The sequence below is a fragment of the Chaetura pelagica genome, unplaced genomic scaffold (assembly GCF_000747805.2).
Source record: "Chaetura pelagica isolate M959 unplaced genomic scaffold, ChaPel_1.0 scaffold920, whole genome shotgun sequence".
NCBI lineage: Eukaryota > Metazoa > Chordata > Aves > Apodiformes > Apodidae > Chaetura > Chaetura pelagica.
The window spans coordinates 218,427-243,412 of NW_009951914.1; the positions used below are offsets into that span (position 1 = coordinate 218,427).

Genomic DNA, 24,986 nt, shown 5'->3' on the forward strand with positions numbered 1-24,986 from the left:
AGAATCGCTGTCAGGACTGCTTGAAAGATAAGATTTTGAGCATCTACCAAAAAAAAAAAAAATAATTTAAAAAATAATTAAAAATGGAAGGGCTCAGAATGCCTTGTTCAGTGCTGCTGCCCTGTTTCCCAGATTGCCTCTTCCTGTTTCCTACACTGAGGGTCTGCAGCCTCACCCCATTCATTCCTGGCCTGGTGACAGTGCCCACTCGTACACTTTCACACTTATCAACTGAGCTTCAAACAGTGGGTTCAAAAAGCTAGGGGTTAAAAAATAATTAAAAATGGAAGGGCTCAGAATGCCTTGTTCAGTGCTGCTGCCCTGTTTCCCAGATTGCCTCTTCCTGTTTCCTACACTGAGGGTCTGCAGCCTCACCCCATTCATTCCTGGCCTGGTGACAGTGCCCACTCGTACACTTTCACACTTATCAACTGAGCTTCAAACAGTGGGTTCAAAAAGCTAGGGGCTGCAATGAGGGGCTTTGGGAGCCTGTCCCCTGTTGGCTGGCCCAATGCTGGATCCAGGACTGGTCTTTCTTTGTCTCTCTGTTATCTGTCTCTCTAACTTTTCTCCCCCTATTCTCTCTCTCTCTTTCACACACTCTCTCCCTCTCTCTTTCTTCCTTCCTAAATCATTTAGTAACACAAGAGGCACCCAGGTCATGCAGGCTGAAGATATATATTCTGACTTTAAGATCATGCAGCCTGAGATGATAGTTGAAACATCAGTATTTCTTATATAGTTTTAATCAAATCTAATATTCAAATACAGACCTTGAGTGCCATTTCACCTTAATCTGATCAAAGCATATCAGATGGTCAAGCACTTCCTTTGACCATGACATTTTAGTCTCTACCTGGGAGGGCCAGGTCTGAGACAAGGACTGTATCCAGCTGCACCTGAGCTCCTTTCTGAGGAGTTTAGAAAGCAAGGGGTCCATGCTGAATCTCCCTAGGGTACCCTACCTGGATCATGACAAAGCCACACTCAATAATCTGTGATTTTTAAACAGAATCTTCAATCTACCTCTCACTGAAATGATTCTTGGTGGCAAAACCAAGTTGAATATCATACTGTTGAAGCCACTGCCTGCACTTTTCTCTCCAGGCAAAGACCAAAATCACAGCAATTTTCTTTTTAAGAAAATTTTTTCCTGTTGTGTGGATTTTGGGAAGACAGACCAGCTCCTGGGGACACTCTGCTCATATTACTCTGCATTTGGAATACATAAAACAGGATGCAATCATATGAGGCACACCAGCAGATTTCGGATTCCTTCAAAGATCTGAAAAATAGAACAGACTTACCTTAAACAGAAAATGCTCTTCAGTTTTAAGGGCAGAAGATCTACTTCTCTGAGATGCTGCAACACATAAAAAGTTACTTCTTAATAACAAATAAAAATTAAAAAATGGCTTCTTCTCCTTGCCCACTTAGGGTGTTACATTTTAAAACTACAGCTTTAGCTAATATATTTTGAAAAATATTCCATTTATAGCTTGCAAAATTAGAACCTTGATAAAGGAGTTTTAAAAACAGAAAATTACATAAAACCTTCACAGGATGAAAAAGAGCTTTTGTAACCACTGTACTTATGTCTGTAAAGTGTTCAAAGACAGGGGAGGTGGACTCACTGTTGGAACTGTGAAACTATGTATTTTGTAAGCTGAAGCTTCTGTCTTTAAAAAAACTATATGCAACACCTTCATTTAAGACTGTGGTTTTGTAAAGAAATAAAATTGCCTTTGGGTTTTCTCCCACCACATGAAAAACACTGGTGCCACATGTGCCAAAGTGCTGATCTAGTAAGAGTCAATTTGCTGATTCAAATTAGTTCAGAAAATTTAAAAGCTTTAATTTTGTATGCTTGATCTTGCAGTCAAGGTCAGGTACAGTCCATGTACACAATTCTTATTTCCTATGGGGTCAAGTATCATCAGTCATGCAAAAAGCTGATGTACTCACTGTATTGAGTAACAATCCCATGGAAATGAAGCTGTGTGCCCAAGAACATTTGGATCAGCTCTGGAATGATAATAGGACTGTATCCAAAGACCTGGGAACAGGGAGAAAAGCTCATGAGTACTTCCACAAATATTGGGCTTGTTTTGGTTTGTTTGTGTTTCAACTGGACCTAATGACACATTGACATTAAAACACCTCTGCTTCCTCAGACAGTAGGTTCAGAATTTGTCATTCTTAAGATTGCATTTAGATATAGGTGTAAAAAAAATCCAACAGTGAGGTGTGCCTGGCAAACCCAGGATGTGAGTCATTTAAACCGATATTTGCAATATTTTCTTCCTACGTAATAATTACATGAAAGAGAGGAAAGAAAGAAGGGGAAACAGTAAAGGGTGGAAATATATTCCCTTAAGGTGGGGTTTTCCCTTTGTCCATAAACACTCAGACTAATCTCCCTCACCAATTAATTAGAAGAATCATAAAAAGGATTAGTGAGTAAATCAATCAGCAGTGAGAGGACATATGTTGACTAAGAATTACGTGTCTTCAAAAAGCATGGCTCAAAAGTTCTCTTGGTGGATGGCAAGACTCATTCTACTCCATTTCAAACCCACCTGAACAGATCTGTCTGTGGTTCATGTTTGTCTGGTCATCCAAAATGTGGGCATGAAAGAGAAACAAAGCTGAGGAATATGTGTATTGCATGTATTAATAATGCAATCACCTTGAAAGACATTCAGATGCCAGGCACTAGAAGGTAAGGGCAATATTTTGGTGATTTTTTTTTTAATTTATGTATTTCAACTGGAGCACTGATAGTCATTCTGTGCAACTCTAAAATATTGATATCATATACATTTGTATGTGAGTGTTATTATTGTATTTATGTATGTCTAGTAATGAACAGATTATGGGCAGTGCCAGTAAATACTGAGAGATTACAGTCATGTTAGGACAAAGTGGTTTTTACTTGAGCAAAATCTAAGTGACATCATAGTATCACTTTAAAATAATTTATGATATGGGAAAACACATACACTTTGAATTAATTTATAATTATCCATTCATTTATCCACTCTTCCAAGATTTTTTGTGGTGCATTTTTCTAAAACATGGTGCTATGGGTGAGTCCATTCCCACTGTATCCTCAACTAACATCCTAGTTTACTGGCCAATGGGCCTTTATAAAGTTCCAACAGATCAACCAAGCAGAAGAGATTTTTAAAAATAACAGCATGTTAATGTAAAAATTGATAGCATTTGAACAGAGAGCAAAATACTCTTGGTTGTGAATTTTTTTTATTTTAAGGATAATAACAGCCTCCCACCCTTCCTCATCCGTACCAAGTACAGGATCTGTCTCCTTTACCTCTTAAACCAGGTTTACATGCAGAGGCAAGGATGCCATCCAGAAGGCCTCAGATTTATAAACACATTCAGAATGATTAAATATAATTTTTTCGGCCATCATCTCACCCCCTTTCTTTAGTTCAAAATGCACAGTAGAAATGTTTGCTTTTTAGATAGGAGATTAGTATTTGTGATATGGTCTGATTATGCAGTTAGCCTGTAATTTCAATTCTAACACAAGGCTCCTCAGATTTAGAAAACTTTCTTCAGGGGTATTCTGGGGTTTGTATATAATGTGATTATGATTACAAGTTAAGATAAGTGTGTACTGCTGTGGGCCACCTGGGATAAATCCTACAGAACTTAACATTACAAGGGATTTCCTTGTGCAAACATATGCCCCTGTGTGTTATGACGTATACTTCATGCTTGTTCAGCTCCAGCTCCCCTTGCCTTCATCACTGATGGTGACTGTACATGCATTAATAGGGACTTTTACAATTTTACTGCTGGCTTTGGAAATTACTCTGGTATTTGTCTTTGAAAGAACACTTGTACAAGAACACTGACTTGTACCTTTAAACCCACTATGAATCCTTCAAATCCTTCTTCTAAAAAGAATTAAGTGCTTTACATTAAGCATGAACATTGTTCCAGATCAGTGAGAGTATTCACACATGAAGATAACACTTGCAGAAGTTCTTCTGTGGTAAAAGTCTGCTTAATAAGCAGGGGAAAAAAACACAACCCCTGCTTTTAAATTAAACTTCAAAATAAATCAACATTAAAAGTCCAGGAGAAACTACCTGCAACACTTCAAGAATGAAAAAAGTACCTGAAAACAAGCCATTCTTTTTTCTGCAACAGATGCAGTAAAAAAAATTTCTATCCAGCAGTTGATTTATTTTCTGGAGAAAAAAATAAGAGTATGAAAAGAAAACTGTACAACTGTGGCATTTTTATAAATACATATCTGTAACTTTTGAACAGATTCTTTAGAACAAATGAAGGACATAAATGTTGCAGGATCCCACATGTTTTGAAAAGCTTAACTTCACATCAGCTTTTAGAAAAGCTACAAACACTTTAAATATATGAAAGAATACTCTTTTTTTTTTCTACAAAAAAATAACACACGTGTAGTAATACAAAAGAATGCAAATACTTTTTTTAAGTTGCAAAGCTGTTTTAAAACTTCAGGAAGTAAAATATCCAAAATTCTTTCCCTGCTAATGCAATGCTGTTACTTGAGCAAAGTTACACCCTAATTTATCAGTTTAGCAACTGCTATTTTTAAAAATTCTCCAGGCAACTTGAAAAATATTCTTATTCAACATTTTAGAAGTGAGTAACCTAACTAAAGTAAGTTGTACCACTGTAGATTACTGCTTTACCTTTGAATTTCAGGACACTGTCACCATCCTCTCGTAAGCCTGAGTTCAGACAATTTCTTGTACAGTGTCTGCACAACAGATGTAGGAGAACAATGCAAGGTTGTCTTTGCTTTTTGTAATAGATTCACAAATGTACCACCTGGTTGATCTCTCCTGTCAGGCCCTACCAGTGAAGCAGCAGATAGGCTGGGTCACTGCCATTGTGCTTCAGATAGCAATCACCAGAAAACCAGTAGAGATGTAATAGAAGATAGATGGACTCTACATGGCCCAGAGTTGCCTCCAGTCTCAGGGGGACTTTTCTCAGGGCAGCCAGGTACGTGGTAACAGCAATGCGATCGATATGAAGCCAGCTGGAGCAGGGACAGGTTGTTACCCTTCATGTCTTTAAAATCACCCTGCAGATGCACTGCATAGACCTTAATAAATTTAAATAAGGGAAAGATACTGGAAGTAGGTGACAGTCTACTGCATTTGTTAAAATCAGCGTTACAAAATATGTAGAAATCACAGCAGGTGTCTGCAATGGAAAGCCACAAAAAGTAGCTGTTCAAAGCAGGATTAAAACTGGAACTAAGCAATGTGTGTTAACTACAGTGTTCAGATTTTAAAAACAGAAAAACAGACTAATCTGGCCTGCATGTATCAGCAGAAGGTTTTTTTAGCAGGCCAGGTGCTCAACCGTAGGGTAACTCACTGTGATAATTGCTATTCCCACCTGTGTGTCAATCATTCTGCAGCTGAAGCTGGGAGAAAACCCCCCTTTACCTCCTACAGCCCCACCAAGAACATGGTACTTTCCAAATTTCCTTCAAAAGCAGAATCTAAAAATATTAATAGTAAGAAAAACATACCATGAGGACAGCACTGCCTCTAAAGTGCTGCAGGGTGAAAGGAGAAGCACCCATACCGTAAAGATCCTTGCCTATCTAGCACAGAGGGATTTACCAAAGGGAAAATTTAAACAAAACAAAACAAAACAAAACAAAACAAAAAGCAGGAGAAGTTGACATAGTTGACATCTTCCTCGCAGCAATAGAGTTAAAGCCAGATGGAACTTCCATCAGAAATATCTTGAGAAAGTGTACTGGTAAATATAGAGCAGATTAAACACCAGGAACCTTGTTTCCTTCACTGCTAAAGCAAGAAACTGTTCATAGACTGCTTAATCCAGGGCTTGCTGCTAAGAATAAGAAGAAACTAAGCAGAGCCTTATATAGCAGTATAAATAGCTAAAAAAAAAATTTAAAAGATATTCAAGTTAGCACCACATTTGTGGAACAGGCATGACAAGCTGCAGTTTATTCACTGCTTTTAACATAGCCTGTGATCAGACTGGATGCCTTATGAGGAAAAGAAGAGAAGGGCCCCTAAACACCCACTCAGGGTGAGAAGTTTCACTGGTCAGCAGTGTCTCCACTGATGTGTTTTAATAGAGGCATATCACTCACAGATCAGTTTCAGCAGCTCCACATCTGCCCCTATGCTTTCTACCAGATGAAAAGTAATTTTTTAAAACATATTTGGCCACTCAAGTCACTTTCTGAAGTACATTTATATGGTAAAATACTACTTTTGACCTCCTAGCAATATAGAACAAAATGATACTGTGTTTTGCAAGGGCAGAGGCATGACAAACGTTAGTAATCTAGTATCCTAAATCAGGTAACTTTGTCTCTTAAATGTGCTTTCAGTCAGAGATTCTTAAAAGCGTGATATTAGAATGCCCCTTCTGTACAGAAAAGTGTGCTGCTGATGACACAGAAATGTTTGCAAACTAAGTCAGGATTTGCATCTAATGAGTCGCTTTCCAAGCTTTTATTCCAAGTGGACAAGAACCATTTAGGAAGCTGATCCTGGGAAAATCATCAGACTTTTTTCTTCCTATAAAAAGTGAGGACTTCTCAGAGGAAGTCTCTCTTCAGAAGTGTGGATGGTCCACAGGCTTTCCGAGGAAAAACAGCAAAATTTTTGGCCAATTACATCTCCGTGCTCAAAGTGGTGACAAACTCCCCGAGTACAGATTAATAATTAGTTAATGTCTTAGAGCAAACACATCTCTTCAGAAGGATTATGAAAGCACTGGTAGCCTTTATTCTCCAGGTTGTTTCCTCTGAAGCTTCAAGTTCTCCTTTTGACTATGAGGCTTTCTGAGATGTCAGAATTCACCTACCTATGACCACACTTTCCCTAGTTTTTCTAAGCAGAGAATTTCTTAATTCATATCCCCAAGTCCCAGGTAGTGCTGTGTAGAACTCCAAAAAGTTGGGGCATTTAAATGAAGTTGCAAAATTAATGTAACTAGTAAGATACCAGATTTGACTAACCGTTTATTTGACAGCAAGGCACAACACATGCCCAAGAGACTCGGGAAAAGGTCTTTGTACACATGAACTCTCAGGTATAATCACACACATCTCTATAAACCAAATTCTGTTTCACACACTATTCTTGGCCATTAAAGGGATTTTTCATACCATTAATTTGCTGTTACTTGAAGATATTTTTCTGTGTTGTAAAGGAATTTTGCTGTAAACAGAACAAAATGCAAATCTAACACAAACTAAGGACTAAATAAAAAAAACAAAACAAAAAAAACCCACAACAACAACAACAAAAATAACAACTTCATGCCAAACAACTAATCAAATTTAATATGTTTTTCAGGGCAATCTAAGTGACTTGGGCACACTAACCTTAATTAAAAAACACACAGAATTACCTCATTATCTCCAGCGGAAAAGTGTGTCTAGACAGCTTTGAAAATCTCTCTGTGAAGTGTAATCTGAAAATCACTACTGAACCATTTTGTTAGGTGCTGCATAAACGAATTTACTGTAGAGAATTATGATTGAGAGTAAAAGCCAAAAGAAACAGCAAACACAGCCTGTCTATCAATCCATGAACTTCCTTTTCCGATGTAGAGCTTGTATAGTTTCTACAGGACACATAATTTTTGTGGTTCTGACTGTGTATAATTCAATACATTTAATGACATGCAGGGTAAATTCAAGCCACAAGCAAAATAAATCAGTAACACAGGAGCTGCTGATCTCAATTCATACTGACACAAAGTCAACTTTTTTGTCATGCTTGGGTTTGTTAAATTAAGAGAGAGTGAAATATGTCCAAGAGATACAGCATGTATAGGTGAGTTTATGTAGGTTACTTCTTTTATTTTAAATTAATTCAGCCACATCTTATAAAACATTAAGCGTCTCGTGTTGGCCTTAAGCCTTCTTCTGTCCTGCAAAAATTGTTAAGGCTTGAAAGTGTTCAACATCCAGCCAAAAAGTGATTATTACCTTTCAGCATGGGACTCCATTTCATGGATTATGTGATGAAGGCATTTCCCAGGTGTACATAAAATGCTGTTTATATCTGAGAGACAGTGATGAGTACCACATCTCTGCAGAGCCTGTTTTTGTTTCAACTGGTGGTTAAACTTTATGCATTTCTACAAAGATCCACAAATTCCAGCTTATAACAAAAATATTTGCAAATAACAGACTGACTTTATTAAATGGTGGGCCTGATCCTGATTTTGAAATCTGTTGGATGTCATTAAACCTGACTGCAAAGTAACCGTGAATTCAAGGCTGGTGTATCAAAGTGCCCCATGACAAAGCCTTCTGATGGACAACATGCACACACAGCTTAGTCGAGCACTCCATAACAAATCAGCCAAGCTGAACCAGGTCTTTCAGAGAAATAAAGGAATCTAGGGATTAAAATGGCGTGAATAATAAGTTGTTTCGTGTGTCATTTTTACTAGTAAGAAAATGCGTTACTGTTGTATGGATGGGAGCAAAATTATCCACTTTCTTCAAGTAATTTTAATCACTCAGAAGTGGTATCTACAACACTTAAAATTTATAAATCCTAATTCTGTAGTTGTTGTAAGAATATTCTTTATCATCCACTGACAGCTTTAGAGACTGTATAAATGAACAGTTACAGGACAAAGGCATGCAGGACTTGACCTGCTTCTCTAATGTAGAAATCTCTCAGACACTACTGATAATATCCTTAAGAATATTTTCTGTGGTATATGATATTAGCAATAACCTTAAATCTCAAATAAACTTGCCCCCAGAGAAAACAAGGAAACAGAAAACCCCGAACTGAAAGTCTCTCTGACAACAAGTTATCAAATAGACATTGTTTATGATTATGAAGGGCAAACACACCAACAGATGTGCCAATAAATATTTTCCAGAAGATCCTAAGCATGAACTTGATGCATTAAAATAATCATGTCTAAACAAGCCTTTTCTCATAGCTACCATAAGTGAGTGATTATGTCCCTCAACAGCATTTAGACAACCTGAAATCATATTTGTTACCCTAAAAAGCAATGACATTGGAGTTAAATAGGAAAACTGGCAGCAAGCTAGGGTAAGTCAAGAACTACGCCATGCTTTCTGTAATAAGATTGTGTGTGCTGTAACCCATATATAAAACAAAACTGAGAAGATAAATGTATGTATCACTCATTTTATAAAATATAGTAGTGACGACTTCAGTAAGACAGACAAGAGAATCTGAACTTCCTACTAATTGACAAGTGTTTTTAGAAGATGAGAATCAAACTTAGTAGGAAAAACAGATATTTGAATAAGTTGTACATACGTATTTAAAATATTGCACATGAAAACCTATCCCCCCTGGAAGCAGAGACCACTATGTTTACTACCTCTAATTATGTGTGATATTTCCATATCACCAGAAAAATAAGGCAGCAAAACCTTTATGCTACCCGTGGTCAGAAAGACCTAACTAGAAAGAGAAAAAAAAATAAAAAATAGATTACACCACTCCATTCCTTCATGCAAAGGAGTGTGACAGAAGAGCCATTCTGTTAAGAGCACAATCTGTTCATGCTGCCACCAACCAAAGTCACCCCAGAGGGCTTGGCTGTGTGCACTGCTCGGGAGTGCAAGTAACAGCTTGCCTGCATGGGGAACCTGTTACAAAATAAAGTAGGGTGCACTATGCACATACCAAATTGTTTCCCTAGCAGTTTACTCCAAAACAGGTCTCAGCAGGGTTTACCTCAGCCCACCACTACAGTGGGCTTACAATAGGAAATTGATGGGTGCCTCTGTGGGCAGCACAGCAGAGAGCAACTATTTCATAAAAGAAGTTCAAAACTTCACCCCCCCAAGGCCATTTACTAGTTTGCCATCTCCAAGGAAAGCATTGAAGAAGCCAACTACCTTTTTAACAAGTCGTGTGTCTGCTGTCCTCTTCAGCTCCAGACTGCCCCATTTCATGCCTTTCTCTTGGTTCTCGGCTTTGCACTCAAAAACTTGTTCAAACGTCCTTGGAAGCCTTTATGATTACATAAGGAGAGAAGCTTTTAGGGCTTTTCTCCCTGGTTTTGCAGGAAATAGTTCCTGATCTTTGCCAATCTGCTTACAGATGTTTTTAAGCAGACAACAGGCACAGTGCAAGAAAATCAGAGTGGGATGACCCATGGAAATGCCCACTGTGGTCTTTCAGGATCACTCTTAATATGACAATCTGTTTCACTACTTCTTCCCAACTTCCGTCACTGACTTTCTTCAAATTGCAGGGATGCCTAGAAAACACAGGGAGAGAACACAGATTAGCATTGCTCAGGCCTGTAAATCTCCAAAACATGAAAAATATTATTTTCTTACATTATTCTTTTTTATAGGAAACTGCAAGTCTAGGAATACATCAAGAAATAATCAAAATTCATTAGCAGATATCAGCCACTTATTGCAACGCCTGAACTTGTTCATGACCATATCCAGCAACTGCTTATCACAGCAAGTTGTTAACATATTACAATAAATGGTGAATTAATTCATTATTTTTATTTATTTTCTCTAATCTGCAACTCATTAGACTTTAAGTGCTATTTATAATACAAAACCGTGTTTAGTTTTAATTTTGATCTCTAATAATGGGAGATAGTGGAACACTTCAAAGATAAAACTGTGAACAAATCAACATGTGGTTAGAAATTTCCTGTGAGGTTTTAAAATATGAAGGAAATCCATGCAGAAGGAGGCATACCTGGGTATTCAGACATTCCAATCAAAACAACATCATATGGGTCATGGATGAAGAGTGAGAGGTTTTTTGTTATTAGCTTCTGAGCTAGTGGCTGGTTTAAAAAGCAAGAAAATGAGGTGAGACAGAAAAGATTAGTTATTTGGAAGTAGAGAATATGTCACATGAACCATGAAAAATTACTAGCATAATGTCAAGTGCATGTTTGTACATTAAGATTGGCTTTCATGCTTTCAGATAACACTGCTGACTCCTTTTCTTTGAAATAATTTCATCTACATTGTACAGACTTTCTTATTAAACAGATCAATGTGTTGTTTCACATAAACTTTTCTCTATTTATTAATACAAAAGAAACCTTGAGTTTGATTTGTCATCAGGACTATGTTACAGTTAAACAATGCTCATGATGGATCAGTGCAGCTCTAATTGTCCCTGAACACCTGCTAGACCAAGAATGACAAATAAAGTTACAATACTTCTCCAAACAAAAACCTCCCTACTTGAGTTCTGCTTATCTAAGAGAAATCTGAGACTTGGCATGGACTCCTTTAATCTGTATTTAAATTCAGGTAGATGAGTGGCAACAAATACATAGGATGTAGTCTGACTCCAGTTTTTCTAGAAGGTTCACACAGATTTACTGTAACAAGAGTAAAGTATGAACATCTTTACCAAGGGTCCCAAGGTATGACATGCTTTGGAAGATCAAGCTACCAGGTGCCCCACATCTTCAAAGATTTACAAATAAAAACAATTCATAAAGAAAAAGGGTATGTTCCCTGCAATTATCTTGTATTTATATACAGCAGATTCCAATGATCTTTCCAAATGAACTGTGAAGTCCAGATACCCAGTTCTCATAGGTACTCTGAATCAAAGGTAAAGAAAAATGTTTTCTAGCTGATAAAATTTGCCTAGGTAAGAGCCTACAAGAATCTACCCACATTTGAGATGAATCTTAAGTACCGAAACAAAAATTTCAGAGCTTCCAAACCCCCTTGCTTTCTAACACTCCACCCCACAGTGGGAGGCTCATGCGGCTGGGTAAGGATTTTGACATCAAGACCCAATAACAACAAACAAGCTGTTATTGAGCAGGCATTCTTTATGGCAGCGCTGGGCAGCACTGGGGATTCTTCACCATGAGTGCTCCAACAAGTCAGTGAAACACAGCAACTAATATATCCCAAGAACATGCATATTCAATTCCATGTCAGTGAGTCCCCAGAATTCTTTTACATAGTCATTTTATTTCCTGGAATTTTCTCTCTTTGTAATTATGCATGCTCGAAGGTGTCCTGTGGGGGTCTTTGTTGATTCCAGCCTTTTGTTGTCTTTGTCCTGTGTCTCCTCCTGGTTCTGTCTCCAGTCTCCCACTGGTAGATTGCCCAGGTGGGTCAGAGTCCACATGAGTGTTATCTGTGGGCGCCCAGGATCTTAGCAGACTAGATGCTATCACAACCTACAGGATGCTTGGCATAGTTGACTGATAGTTTCACAAAGCACCTTCATTTAAAAGCAACCCTCCTAGTATAGCAAATTCGTTATTTTAGTAAATTTTTATTAGGCTATATTTCTATTGAATTTACTAACCAATATCCTATGATGTATCAGTACTATTTAGTAAGTTTCTTTGTTGTATTCTTAGGATGTCACCCACTTCCATGTGAGACCTGGGCAGCTTTTTGATATAGGTTCTGAAAAATAGCTGGCTGATGTTTATTCACCAGACTTTCACCCAGCATGTACCTTGAACTAGACATTAAACATGTTTTTTATTTATTCCATACTACAGCCAGGAATCCAAGGTTATACAACACAAAACACAGACAAAAGAATGCAGCACTGGGGATTCTTCACCATGAGTGCTCCAACAAGTCAGTGAAACACAGCAACTAATATATCCCAAGAACATGCATATTCAATTCCATGTCAGTGAGTCCCCAGAATTCTTTTACATAGTCATTTTATTTCCTGGAATTTTCTCTCTTTGTAATTATGCATGCTCGAAGGTGTCCTGTGGGGGTCTTTGTTGATTCCAGCCTTTTGTTGTCTTTGTCCTGTGTCTCCTCCTGGTTCTGTCTCCAGTCTCCCACTGGTAGATTGCCCAGGTGGGTCAGAGTCCACATGAGTGTTATCTGTGGGCGCCCAGGATCTTAGCAGACTAGATGCTATCACAACCTACAGGATGCTTGGCATAGTTGACTGATAGTTTCACAAAGCACCTTCATTTAAAAGCAACCCTCCTAGTATAGCAAATTCGTTATTTTAGTAAATTTTTATTAGGCTATATTTCTATTGAATTTACTAACCAATATCCTATGATGTATCAGTACTATTTAGTAAGTTTCTTTGTTGTATTCTTAGGATGTCACCCACTTCCATGTGAGACCTGGGCAGCTTTTTGATATAGGTTCTGAAAAATAGCTGGCTGATGTTTATTCACCAGACTTTCACCCAGCATGTACCTTGAACTAGACATTAAACATGTTTTTTATTTATTCCATACTACAGCCAGGAATCCAAGGTTATACAACACAAAACACAGACAAAAGAATGTCCAAAAGTAGTATTTCAGATGAAACAGACCTCAGATTTCACAAGGACTATTTATTAAGAAATGGATACACTTAACATTAGCACTGGTGATGCAGGGAGCAGTTCTGCTCTCCTTACACCTCTGCAGTGCTTTAAAACCAAAACCAAAACCAAATCCATTCTGAGAGTAAGAAGTGCGTATGTAGCACACTGATAATTATTCCTACCATCAAATCTGGGAGTGGCTACAATCCTACAGATGCAATCTCTCCATTCAGTGATACAAGTTCTATGAATGTTTGTTTTGGCACTCCTCTGTGGAAGCTACATTGATAATGAAAAATCGAATTATTTTCTCCCACAATGGGTGTGAACATAATGGGATCAGTAGATGCCTGTTGAAGGAGATTGCAAAATGTTATTGTATGTCTTTTAGAGTCATGTTGAAGACTATGAGAAAGAGGCAGAAACATTCACCAAAATTTAGGTCTGGTGTGCTATATTATGATTGAAATTCTGCTCAACAGATGTTATCGCTACACAAAAGTAGCCACTTTCAGAAAGTTATAAAGGCAGGAGTCCTCAGGTAGTTTGCAGCTATCCTGCCTAAAATTGTACAGCACCCTGTCATGGGAAGCAAGCTAACCAGCCAGATCAATAGTATAATTACTCCTTGAGATTAAGCCCTAACTCAGGTCCCAGAAGCCATGTTACTCCATTTATCCATGTTACATCCAGCTAATTGATCCCAACTCTCAGAACAATTGTCAAAAGTGCCCCAGGGAGGTAGCTCTGTGCCTGAAACTCGCTCATTTTTTGCCACATGGAGGTTCTTTGAGATTCTTTTTAATGCAAGGTTTCAGCATCTACACTGGCTCCAAAGGAGACTAAGAACAGTTGCTTTGGACAGGGATTCTGCATCCACATCCCTTAAAACATCTGCAACACAATGTCAGCAGCTGCATGAAAAGGAGCAGATTGCAAATCCTGCTCTCCAACAGTTGAGTAAATATTCATGCAGTGGCCTGCACTGCACTCCCTGCTGCAACAGTGACTTTTCCAGCAGCATCCAGTTAGGAAGCTTAGCTCAGGTGTGTCCATACAAACTGCAGCAGCCGCAGTGTAAATATACCCATCAGCACTTCTAGAAATCCCACTTTCACCAAGCTAATTGACAAGAACAATCTGAAGCAAACCAAATTACAGGCTGAGGCACAGGACAAGGGTGTTTATTGTAAACCAAGGACCTCTGAGGATGCTGAGTGCAGCTGCTTTCTGCATGCATATGCACACAACATATAGGTCTTGCCTTTTTCTTCTGGACTTTCAAAAATGGACACAAAATGTATTAAGGTAATATCCTTGAAACTACTATTGACAGTTTTCCAAACATCTGCTTTTTAAAAGAATAATCTAAACAGATATGGCAGTGATATTGTGTTATAAACAGACCCCTCCTTTACCAATGAAGTTATATAATTGAAATTAAAATTCCTTCTTTCATATATAACAGTGAAAGTTTCCCCAGTATAATAAAAAAAAAACCCATCTTAAAATCGTATTCTGGTAGTTCTTATTCTCATTACCTCATTCTGAAGTTCTCTAATCCAGAAAACACAGATGCATATGGCAAGCTACATCTATGCGTGTAGCTCAATTAAATATTTGCTTAAATAGCACAATTTTGAAATATAGGATCCATAAAATTAACTCTAGAAAAGCATGAATAAGCACTGCAGTACAGGTCTGTTCTTGTCCATCCAGATAGAGGTCATTATTAAGGAACCAAATTAAAAACAAAAAAAACCCAAACAAAAAACCAAACCAAAAACAAACAGAAACAAAAAACAAAAAAAAATACCCCCCAAAAAAATTATTTATGTGAACTAGATCCTTTCCTGTCTACCTGGATCATCAAGAAGTTATTATGGTCATACTGTCCCATCTCATGCCATCCTATAATCCAAAAGCCTTTCTGCAACAGACAGACCTATCCCTTAAAATGGAAAGTTATTAAGAGATTGTGGGCTTCTATTCTATGTCTATTTGCATAGAAGTATCCAATTTAAAATCCCATTTGAATTTAAATATAAAAGTGAACTTCTGTTGAGGACTAAACTCTAGAATCTTTGCCAAAACCTGACTCTCTGAAGAGACAGAGTAAATGCATAGAAATAAGTGTATCAGAACTAGTAACGATCTGCTGGCTCAGATGCCAAACAAAGGTTTTAAGACAAGAATTATAAGAGTGTACAGAGGGAAAACAAGGAGGTAAACAATCTGTTTCCTATTTCACAGGGAAAAAAAAAAAAAAAAAAAAGCTGAACTTGCTTTCCAAGTTCTTGTTTCCCACCCCTTTTTCTTTTTGTTTTAATACTGTACTCCTATTGAAGCTACTAAAGATTAGAGAGTGAAACAAGATTAAATAACCTTCCAGACTCACTGCCTTTGTAGAGCTTTCAGAAAGTTCCTCCTCATTTCGATGCTAGTTCTCTGACTCTCTGAGCAGCAACAAGGTCTCACCCAATGTTTGTTCTGTTACACACACCAAATTTCAATAAATATGCTGTGAGAAAGCCTATGAGTAAACACAAGCAACTAATAAAGCTGATCCAGCATCACCATGGCTTAATCAGTAAGGTTACTGCAGGGGTAAATTTGGTTATAGGGCTGATTCTGGTAGCTCAGCTTGCTGCATCTTCACAACAAACTGGTAAGTGAACTTCCCCAGCTTCTGCAAGAAGTCCCAAGTTTGCCTGCACAGACCTTAAGTTGTTTCCAGCCATGGTCTTCTCTCCTTTCTATACAAAATGGAATACTTTAAACTGACAGAGTTTCTTGGAGACATCCGTTATGTCACCCTGCTCAAAGCAGGTAATTCACAGCTGGGAAGCATGGAAACATGAATAAATCCAAGGAACTCCCCAGCACCAATAACAAAATTTGAAACACACAGGCACCCCAAGCCACTTATCCAAATTAAAATCCATTCTATGCAATCTGAAATCTCATCACTGTGAGCAGCACTCCCAATTTTTTGTTCAGCTTGAACTTAATTCAGTACCATTATGAAAAATATATGGGATAAGGTAGGAACCAATCACTTATAAATTCACAGAATAGGAACAAAACGTTAGAGGGGGTGAAGAAAATAGAGGAAAATTCTAGCTCAAGCATACAATCCTGACTGCCCTACCTTGTCTTTTAATACTGGTTGGCTACAATAAATACAACAGGTCAAGAGTGCTCTAAATGAGATTAGATACTCCAAGCCCTCAAACAGCACCAGAAGCCTGGAAAGAAAGTAAAAGCATAGTTCTAATGAGATAAAGTAATGTGACACAACACAACCTGCCTGTAGAAAAAGATTCTGCCATTTTTTTAAGTGTAAGCATTTCACTTCTTGTAACAAGATCTTTGCCTCCATGATCCTTTGCAATACTGCTAAATCAAACAACCAAAGTGATAAATATATATATGTATATGTTCTTTACATATGGCCTTACATAATTTACAAATATATGGAGATGCTGTTGAGAATAATCCTGCTCATTCATGGACAGCAAATTTTGAACCTGACAAAAAGGATCTGCTTTAGACGTCATAGTGCAGGGGTCTCAGAATCTTTTTCTTTTGTTCATTCTTACAGACAAATCTGCCAGTAGTTTGAAGTTAATATAGTTTTCACAACTAAACAAGTTCTTTCTCCTTTTCACATTTCTTTATTTAGTGCTCAGAATATGCAAGATAGTAAGTTGTTTCAAAATGTATATTAAAAAAATAAATAAATTACTGCTGTTTTAAAAAAATATACAGGAAAATCTAGTACAAACTTATAGAAAGTTTCCCCCCTTTCATTTCTGTCTGACAGAGTCTGCACAAGAACTGATATCTCAGAATTGCACAGTCCCTTATTGACAATAGGCCTGGGACCTCATAGAGCTGCTGTTTTCTTCATCTCAGATGAAGAGAAGATGCCTCAGCTATTTGGAAATAGATCATCCCTATTAACAGCAATTTAAAAAAAAAAAAAAATCCTGAGGGAAATCAGGAACTTAACGTAAATAGAAATTATTAATTGACTAGTAAATAGTCATGAGTTGCTTCCAGAAAGCCTAGTCCATATACCACTAAATTCAAATGCTGCTTTTTACTGGATTCACAGGAATACAACAGAGAACAGTAAAATACAAAATTACAGAATCTTTCCTTTTTTTTTTTTACCTTTCTCCTACTCCTCTCTGCAGCACCTAGAGATGCTGTGTATTGAAGACAATTTCTAAATATTTTTAACTAATTTGACCTTTATAGGGTGTTCTCCAAAAAAAGCATGTTTTAACTGTTCCCCAGATGCATCAGATTAGAAACTTTTTATGCCTCAATATGTTGTATCAGATGCTGTATCTGTATTAGACAGATACAATTTAGATTGGGTTCTCAAAAAGAGCCTTATAAATGCAATGTACAAATGCATGATAAATTTATAAGATAACAAATTTAACACATTCCAACTGCATAGAAAATGATGGATTTTGTTTATTATAGTTGCTGCTCTTCAGACATTTCTCTGTGTAGAACTTTAGCTCAGTCATAGAAAGGAAACAGCAGTTTCTAAATGCATTTTCATGGAGCACTTGAAGTTTGCATGACCATTCCATGCCACTGTAAAGTAACTCTACTTCACTAGAAGTGACTAATACCTGACTAGAAAGAGAAAGCTCCCATATAAAACAAACAAAAAAACCCAAACAAACAAACAAAACCTACCAAAAAAAAAACACCAAAAAAAACCAACCCACCCAAAACAAAACCACACACAGAAAAGCACTTAAGTCAAAGTCTTAAAGCAAGAGTTCCAAAGAAAGAGACCTAAGCATAAAAGCCATTAGGTAGAAATACAAAAAACACCCAGGCTGAAAGTCAAGGGATGAAAAAATCACCATTTATTTTCCCACCAGTGGTGATAATCACCACTTATCACTTAAAATTAACTTATGCTTCATTAGCTTTCATGCTCTTAACTTAAATCACATAATCCTTTTCACTTCAGACTGAAAAAGGAGAGCTCTAGAAGCACATAACAGTTATTAAAATGTGGCAGAAAGGCAACAAAAATTCCCCTCCAGTGCTCCAAGTACCTCACCTGCTTCTGTGCAACCTGCAAAACACAGAGTTAAATGCAACTCTTTGTGTTTGTTCTCACGGATGTCCCCTCTTCATTGCTGCTTTGAAGGAGTTGAGAAGGAAGGGATAAACACTTCCAGCTGTTCAAACCCTGGGATCTCCAGAAGGAAGCATCCCTGCACCCATGGGCAACCATTTGCCAGATCCAGTGGACATACCATCACTCTGCTCCTGCACTTCACACTTCCACACATTCCACACTTCTACAGCATGTGGATCTCATGTAAGACAAGCTGCTGTTGTGCAGCTCCATCATCCCAGCAGATCAATGGTGTAAGCCTGGCTCTCCTCATTGCTTTCTGACCTTGCTGCTTCTTGTAGCACCACCTGCATAAAGCCCCCAAGCAGATTCAGCCACGAAATGCAAAGAGAGATGTGTTAACCTGTAGGACACATTTCCCAGGTATGGAGGGAAAAGGGAGACCAGTACAGCATGGATAGTGTGCAGAGACCTTTAACAGCATACTAAGCCTAATGTAAGCAGAGATGGTAATACTGCTTCATAACTTTTTTTGTTGAATAAAGAGGAGAATTTTGCATTATAACCTTATAGAAAGTGTTCTCCTGATTAAATATGGTCAAGACTTCCCAAATCAGTGGTGCTGGCAGGCTGATGAAGCCCATTCCATTCCATCAAGCAACTTGGCTCAAAATCTAACATTGCCATTTTTTTTCTCAAATCAGAGGAATTCCACAGACATCTCCTGCACTTCAGTTTGCCTGACACTAGTAGAGGCTTCCTAAACTGCCTCCTTGAGTGTAACCAACAACAGTGCCCCCCTTCTAAACCTCAGTTTCACTCCCACCCAATAGCAAAAATCACTGATCTATACATCAAATTCAGCTGCCATTTTTATACAGTTGTTCATCTTCACTGGTCATGAAGTGCAGACACTAGTTCACAGCAACTGTGAAAATCACACGGTGCACAGCAGGGTCAAATGACTCACCCTGTCCCAAAACTTCTGTCCCTTAAAAGAGCAAGACCAGGATCTCTGTTAAAATGCAGAAAATAGAAAAGACCTTTTTATGACACTAAATGTCCTCACCCACATTAACTGTGTTCTCTGACCCTAAGCTTTCTCATTGGTAGAATGAGGCCATCACACCTACCTACTTAATGACACTTATCAAGCACTTTGTGAGTGCAAAGTACTAAGGCCAGTCACTAATACAGGTGAAAGAGAAACACTGTTGTTTCTGATTCCTACCTTGACACTCCAGGCACTGAAATTTATAGCAACTTAATTTTCCAAAATTGCAGAATACTGATATCAGAATCCTTCAAAGACCTGGATAATGAAGACTTAAGTAAATGGAGCTGTTTGTTTATCAGTCCAGTACTTCAATTCAATAGCTATTCATGTCAAACCCATATGAATAGATATTTACAAACATATACACATGCATATACAGGTATCTTTCTTTCATGATATCCTGTGTTGCAACTTATATATCTAGTCCACATTCAACATATCAAGAATTTATCAAACTATGATCTGAAAAAAAAAAGAGGTAATCAGAGAGCTGGAGTGAAATCTCTTCTAGTGAAATAAACCTGCAGAAATGGAAACCCACAAGTTCCTCACTGAAGTGTGTGAGGAAGCTACTATATATTCTAATCTTGCTTTTAGGGTGAATTTCCTTTTTTAGTGGTCCATCTCATACACACTGTTATTACATTTGACACATCTGCAGTCTCTCATAATGCTTCTGCAGGGATACAATGAAAAATGTATATATGAGGGTTTAAAACTCTTAAGAGCTGGTGATGTGAATGAAAAACAAATGCCACTATTAATACAAATAATAGCACAGCTTGTTATGATTTCACAGAAGTTCTTCACCTTTTAGTGTAAATCAGGGTAAAACTAATGAATGCTGAACACTGCAACCCTTAGAGGAGGCAAAACACCTGAAGGAGATAATTAATCAATATGCATATTACCAGAGTAATATTTATAGGATTTAATCTTGACTTGAAAATGGCAGAGGGTCTCCAGCTCCTCTGTTGAACAGAGCAGCAGCTGTTTCAGAACAAACCTATGTGAAATGGTATGTGCAATTACTTGTGCATTAAAGAGACACTGTGGGAAATTACTTCAATTAGCTGCTTCTCAAGTAAAGAGCACTTCAGTTCTGTTTAAAAGCAACATTTTAAGAAATCATCTGCTGTTCTGCAGGCTGGCAGCAGGTTCATTTCCAGTTTTTATTGTTTTAATATTGTTACTGTGATAATTAACCAGCTGGAAGTGTGGTTACAGGTAGTTGCTAAGTGCTGCTCATGCCTTTATCTTAGAGGTGAATTAATTAATTTCACAAATAATGTCTAATTTAGCCAGAAAGGAAAGAACAAAATGTATCCAAGAGCCACAGCCAAACAAATATTTCAGCAAAACAAACCATACAGGGTTGAGTAGCTCTTTCATGCTCTCTGTGTCTCCCTGTGTGTCTTCTAGATTTCCTGATGAAAGTTGGGAGTTCGAAAGTTACTCGCATTCTCCTTTGGGGCACATCTACAGCCTTAGGGGTCTGTCTGAAAGCAGTGAAGAAGGAGAGTGCATTGGGAGCAAAGCACAGGGCAGATAAGCCAGGAGACAGGGTGCTTCATGCCATTTCTTTTAATTAAAAAACCCCAACTTACTACTATTGCCGCGAATTAGACTCGTATTTCCACAGAACCCAGGGTTTTTGCTATAGATTTGAGATTATCTTAATCTTTTTAATGTCCTGTCTGTAGTATGCTTTTTTGTCATCTACTGCTCTTCCCAAAAAAAGTGACATCTAAGAAAAAAAGTGAATTTCCATAAACCAAAATTTCTAAACATAAAACCTGCTACACCTTTTTGCTAACCAAAGGCTTTTAAAACTCCTGTCAGTTTTCCTTTCTCCCTCCAAATCATGGGGTTATGTTAAAAGAACTCATACAAGGTTAAAGAAATACTGTCTTTTCATTCTGAATAAAAGTTTTCAGTAATTTTCTGTTGTTAGACATTAGTGCTTTAAAAATTCTTTAATATAGGAGCATAGTTGGCTAGAAAAAAGGTAGAATTTTCAGACCAAAAGAAGATAGATGCTCTTAAAAAAAATATGAAACCAAAACAAAAAACAACTGTAAACCAATAGTTTTTGATTCTCTGATAACACAAATAACATGTTCCAGACAAACAGATAATTTTAATTAACATTATAATTTAATCACAGTTATTTTTTTCATAAATTTTAAGGGGAAATAAGCCCTGACCAGAGGGAATAAAACTGGAAGAGATGGCAGTGTCTTGGAGCCGCTAAATTTTATATAAGTTTTCGGTCCCGTTCTGGGCTGCCTTTTCTCTTTCAAGGCACTGCATAAAATCAAGACAGAACAAAAGTTTGCTCTGTGTAATATGTTGCTAAAATAACTATTTACAAACCACCAGAAAAGCAACAGGAGAAATTTTCCTACCTCATCTTTCTTTGCCTTGCACATGGAACAGTAAACAGAATTTATGAATTCTGAGTGAGGTCTGTATCTGTACTCTCACTTTGTAATGTCGACGGGAAGGGCTACTAGAACTGTGTAAAACTTGCAGTTTTGCCTGAGGAGACATAAGGCTGCCTGTGTGAGTAGTTTCCAATGGACCGTCTCAGATCTTGATGCACAGGAGGTGGCATGCTGCAGAGAACCCAGACTAACAGCTACATGGATGTGAAAAAGTTGAAGTAATACATATTCACCAAACCTGGAGGCTGGAATTGAAGTTTTCAAGTGTCAACATCCAACAGAAACGGGCAGCAGGAGCTGTGTGCAGTATTTCAAGCCATGCAACTTGTATCAAGATAAAAGCTCTCAGTAGGTTTGTAGGTGCTTCTAAAAATGAAGTGGTTTGGACAATTACAGTTTTAGGCATTAGGTGGACATAAACAGGATTCAGTTTGTTCACATTTGTTGAAATAAAATGCAGGTTTTCAGCTTAAAAATAGTTATCCTTTTAGTGTATTCCTTTCATTCTTTCTTACTTCATCTATAATTGTAAGAAGTCTGAAAGCTTTCAGGTTTTGCCAGGCAGGGAGAGCAGAGCATAGTTTTAGTAAGGGTTTCATTTAAGACGAATCTCAAAAACGTTTGAAGGTGAGAAATCTGCTGTGCTGTCATGAGCTTCTGAAACAAACCAGTCCAAAAAAAAAAAAAAAAAAAAAAAAAAAAAAAAAAGGAAAAAAAAAAATTTTTTTAGAAAATGTCAAAAAAACCATTTAAAACTGTAAATCGACAAGCATGTTATCGACAAGCATTTTATTATAATCTAAGGAGCAGGTTTGACTGGTTTAAACATTAGTATCACAGTATGCACAGACAATAGAGTGTAAAATTAATGCTCACACTAATTTGTGAACCCACAGAATATGCAGTCAGTTCCTGGTATATCCCAATTCACTAAACATAAACATAACTGTGGGAAATTATAAGATTAGCTAGATACGCCCCGTTTTTCAGCCTTGTGTGGTTGATGTTGTTCTATTCTGAATAATCCTGTTGATATGTAAAAGGTATGACTACAACATAATAACTAAAAGAATTACAATGCTACTCCTGGTAGGGGCCTGACTGCACAAAAGTATACTCAACCATCTTTGCTGAAACTAGCTGCCCTGGAGGTTAAAAGACTGGCATCAGTGAATACTGCAGCACAGTGCTTGGCAGTTAGCAGAAAGCTGGCAAGCAGATGGTCTGACTTGATGGTCCCTTTCTCCAGCTGTCCTTTTAGGCTCTTCCTACTCTTACTCATTAGGAAAAAACAACAACCAATAAAACATTTTTAAATATATATATATAAAAAATTGCCTAAGGACATCACAGTTGCAATCTTACATCTACGACCAGAATATTTATAGAGTAGTCCTCTAATGTTCCTTTTAAACCAAGCAATTGCTGCATTTCTCACAAAGTCATGCTGCATTAATCATGATTGGAAGCAGGGGAAGCCTGCTCAACACATGTGGATTTTGCCCACGCGATGGAAAACACCTGAGCAACAGCTCCCACAGGCAGAAACTTCTCAGCAGCCTCAAACCAGGCTGAACTGAGTAGCAAAGTAGCGACACAGGTAAAAAGGAGTTTTGGATGTGCTGGGAGGTCTGTGCTCCTTGGAGTGGAGGCTTGGCCATGGAGTAGGTCACTGAGGTACTGTTTGTGTAGCATGTATTGCTTCCATCCCTCATCAAGCAGAAGGTGATTTAAACTGGCATCGTTTATAGTTGGTAAAAGAATCTACAGCCAGTTGTTTTGCAAGGCAAAAAGCAAGGAACTAATGGCTATCCTCACTCAGCAAACTTCCTTCTGGCAGACTGTTGAGCTATCTCTTACAAAGGGCATTAAGGAAAAGCAGTTCACATGTGGCATAACTGAAAATCATCTTACTGAGGCACCTGAAGATCTTATCTCATTAGCTGCTCTGTCGGTTTTGTGGGTTTACAATTGCCTTCTTTTAATTTCAAAAGCATGTTTCAAATTGCTGGGAGAACACTGTACAAAAGAGTCTGGCACTAGGCAATTAACTGAGCCTAGAAGGAAATATTGAAAATTACTATATACAAATATTTGATGAGAGTACAAAACAGAACTGGAATAAAGAAAGATATATGTTCCTAATCACTGCTTTTTAACAGCACGTATTGGAAGTAAATGTAGTTGAATTCAGAAATTAGCATGGTTTTTAATTAGCAGCATGCTTCCCTGCGTGCATGCCTGTGCACTTCTTGGAACAAATTCTGAGAGCTGATTATCTCACACGGAAGCATTACTTTGAAGGTCGTGCTTTCTCTGCCTTTTGTGTATTGTAGCTTCTAGCCCAAACTTTCCAATTCTGATGGCAAGTGTAACAGCAAAGGAAAGACAGATCATGAGGGTCTCTTTTCCATTGGTAAAAGGGTGCAAAACCCACCTACCCCCCTACTCCACTCCATAGGTGTTCACAGCCTTTATTCTCAAGCACTCTGGTAGATTACTTAAACAATTGTACCTCTAAACTTCACTTTTTAAATTATTTTTATTTTTTCTTCCCCAATTTACTTTTAATCTGGCATTTTGCTGCTTCTTTTTTGGCATGGCAAGGAACTAGGTCCAAAAACTTGTCTGTGTTACCCAGCTGTATTGGCAGGTGTGACAAGCAATGTGTTTTCTACACACACACAAAAAAACCCCCTGAGATTTAAAGTAAAATTTAATTTACATTTTATTTAAACTAAAATTTAAAATAATTAAGATGTGGCTGCCTTATTTCACTCCTGCAAGAGCTGCAGAAAGCAGCAGCGGGGTTGGTATCCCAGGCAGGCTGCAGGATCTCGCTGGTTGCCTTAAAATAAACCGAAAGTGGCAAAAGCTGCTGAACACAGCGCCGGGATGAGCGCGTTTTGGGCACGGCTGGGAGGGCACCCGCTCGTGTGCGGGGGCACGGGGGGAGCAGGGCACACACGCGTGTGCGGGGGCACGGCTGGGGGGGCACACACGCGTGTGCGGGGGCATGGGTG

General features: G+C 38.0%; 1 protein-coding gene across 1 annotated transcript in view; it reads right to left on the minus strand.

Annotated features, from left to right (window-relative positions):
* Positions 1-24,986, minus strand: part of MTAP (methylthioadenosine phosphorylase) — a 118,142-nt gene that overhangs the window by 92,112 nt on the left and 1,044 nt on the right. The gene's annotated exons all lie outside the window — the stretch shown is intronic.